Source organism: Euprymna scolopes, chromosome 1 (assembly GCF_053919585.1).
Source record: "Euprymna scolopes isolate OS-2025 chromosome 1, ASM5391958v1, whole genome shotgun sequence".
In the NCBI taxonomy this organism is placed as follows: Eukaryota; Metazoa; Mollusca; class Cephalopoda; order Sepiida; family Sepiolidae; genus Euprymna; species Euprymna scolopes.
The window spans coordinates 109,606,806-109,610,215 of NC_136482.1; the positions used below are offsets into that span (position 1 = coordinate 109,606,806).

General features: G+C 35.2%; 1 pseudogene; it reads right to left on the bottom strand.

Annotated features, from left to right (window-relative positions):
• Positions 1-1,489: 1,489 nt before the first annotated feature.
• LOC145284465 (U2 spliceosomal RNA) lies at positions 1,490-1,702 on the bottom strand (annotated as a pseudogene).
• Positions 1,703-3,410: the final 1,708 nt, after the last annotated feature.

The window sequence follows — 3,410 nt, forward strand, 5'->3', positions numbered from 1 at the left end:
GGATTTTCCAGGAAATTAATTAGATCTTGTGTTCAACGATGCAGAGACGTCATTGAAGATAAGACGATTTTTCCAAAGTATTGAATTTTGTAAATATTTTATTCGCAATCAAGTATTAAAAAGATCGTTCGTTAACATTTGTCCAATAGTTGATTTTCTTTGTTCCATCTAATTTTTATTCTTAAGTAAAATGCCATGCAAAATTGTTTAACTTTATATAATATTTATACATTACACGTTAATTTTTATTCCATAACAATTTCATTGCTAATCAAACATTACTTTTTTAAGTAATGCACATATTTATGTCTTTGTTGTTTGTGTTCCTATGATTATGGCCGTTACTGTATATAGGCGTTCGATCTATCTCCCGATATTGAGCACTTTCACTGTAATTCTGCAGGTATAGCTGTATCTATCACTTGCACAATCACTAAAAATTATAAAAATGTCTAATAATAATGATAAAAAAAATGTTGCTCTTTTGATCATCAACTGAACCAGAGTATGAGTTTTTTTTAAACAGGAAAATGTGTGCTTATAGTAAATTAGCGATTCTGCTCGATATATTACCCTCTCTCTATTTGCCTCGGTATTTCTCCTTTTATTTTTAGTTATAGATAAAATAATATAAATACTTTCCTAGTAATATCTCCTATTATCTATAATGGACTATTCCGGCCTTTTATTTCATAGTTAGTTATATTATATCTGACTGTTGATAAACAAAGAGATAAAGCGGACGATAAAGAAAAGAAAAATAATAAAAGTTGTACAAGTAGGAGAGAGGACTCAAAAAAAAATACAGTGAGGTAGTAATTGAGAGAAACGTAATAAGGCACTTGGCCTGTAAATCGGAAATTACTTGACAACAAGGCCGATAGCCATTAGTCACGTGCTCTCGTGTAATGAATGAATGCGTAAATGTAGAATTGACATGAAATTCTTAAAGATAAACTAAAATGACCGAAAAATGGGCTGAAATGACTTAAATAAATAAAAAGTAAATGACTTAGAATGACTTTAATGAACTTAAGGAAGAATTGAATGACCTTAAGAATGCTTAAAAAATAACTGGAATCCTTCAAAAACAACTTGAATGATCTGGAGAATGACATGAATGGCTTTGAAACTGACTGGTTGTAAAGTGGATGATCATTTTACATTAAATTAATACAGAAAAGTGATCCTCTACTTTATATCACAAAGTTACAAACATAGGTACAGCATGTAGTAAGAACAGATGGTATTTATTTGCTCCCCCTACGGGCAAATTAGGCACAAGGCCGATTTTTAATGTGAGGAGTGAAGGGAGGGGGAAGGGAAAATGGGGAGCAGCTCCCGAGAGGTGGGAAATGGGAGCTGGTTAATGGTCAGGCATGTGGGGTTGCCCCCACATCTGGTCTTTGCTAGTCATAGCTTGCAGTATCTGCCGGAACAGATACTACACTTTGATCTTGGCCAAAAGGCCAAGAACAGATGGTATTTATTTGCTCCCCCACTGAGCAAATTAGGCACAAGGCCGTTTTTAATGTGAGATAAAAACCAGCTCCCCTAAAAGGGGTCACTCTGGTTACCAAAAATAATAATTGTCCCAGTATAGAGGGTTTCCCCTCCATTGACTGGTACAAACCATCTTAAGTGCAGCATCTGCCGGAACAGATACTACACTTTGATCTTGGCCAAAAGGCCAAGAACAGATGGTATTTATTTGCTCCCCCACCGAGCAAATTAGGCACAAGGACGATTTTTAATGTGAGTAGTAAAGGAGAAATGGAGACCAACTCCCCGGGGAGTAGGGAAGCTGGATAGTGACAATTGGTATGAAGGGTTGCCCCTACATTGACCAAGGTCTTATATGTGGGGTTGCCCCCACATATGATCTTTGCTTGCAGAATCTGCCGGAAGAGATACTACACTTTGATTTTGGCCAAAAGACCAAGAAAAGCTTAAAAAGCAAGAACAGCATCTATTAAGAACAGACCTTTGATCTTAACCAAAAAGGCCAAGCATAAAAGTGTTACGGACAGACCGACCGACCGACGTAGTGACTTATAGCGTCGCTTGCACGCGACTAAAAATGAATAACGAAATAATGATGAAAAAAATGTGTTGCATAGATGTGTTTATTATATCCATATTTGTAGCATATATATGAAGTTAACTAAAGAAAAAAAATTAAATTACCCTAATTTAAAGATAAGATTTTTATATAGAAATTTATTATTTACGCAAATATGCAGATGAAAATGTGAACCATTATTACAAATATGAAAATCCGTATGAATTCGTATTATTCTGAGTTCCAAAAGTAATACCCCCTATTTTTTATTCCGCCCGAATGGATCAGAGGGGGTTGCAAATTGCATTGTTATGATGACTAGACTTATGCATTCATGACCTGACTGTTTCATCTCTCTGTTGTAGATATTGAAAATGAGAAACTCTAGAAAACAAGTTATCTCGTGGACCTAAATCAGACGCAGAGAAGCGTCATTGAATTCCCGGCACAAGTGCTTTGAGAATAGTGGTGACTATGTAGAAAAATAAGTTTTAAAGCACAAAAGATTGCTCGTTTTAATGGCAACTTTACCGCCATCGTAACTCTTTAATTTTTTTTAGTTAAAAAATAGTAGGTTTTACTTTTCGACCGACCCTCGTTAAAATATATTTTGCTTGGGTGATTTTAAGAAAAAAAAAAATGAAGATGTTTTGTCGATTAATTAGATATATACATATTAATATTATTATATTAATAAATATGCGTTAATGCAAAGAAACCGCCATTCGCATGATTTTTAATAGTGGCCTTGAAAAAACTATTCGTTATGAATTGAGCACACGCGAAATCGGGTAGCGGGAAGAGATCTCGGAAGTGTGAGAGGGTGATCTCTTCCGACTTCTTATCCGACAATAGTAAGCAAGATAAAAAATGATGAGCCGACTAATATGGATTTGTTATATATATATATATATATATATATATATATATATATATATATATATATATATATATACTAGCATTTCAGCCCGGCGTTGCCCGGGGGTTTGGAGGTGTATGTTGAGCAAAAATAAAAAGTGGTAGTAGGAAGGCAGGCTCGAACCCGTACCGCGAAGGAGGAAAAGAATGGGAAAAATACGTGACGTCTTTGCTGTAATAACAACCGCCAAACTGGAAGTGACGTAGGATTAAATTAAGGCTAGACCATCGACAAAAGGGGATGACTTTCGACAATATCGGCGAAAAAAGCGGCCTTCCCAGTAGAAAAGTGTCCAGTTGAAGGTGAAGATATTAATATTTTTAGCCATTTTTTCGATATTTGTCGTCTGAAAGGTCGACCTTAAAAACAATACTGATCTTGTGAAAATCCGTCGCCACTGTCGAAAGTTTAAGACAGACATGCAAAAAT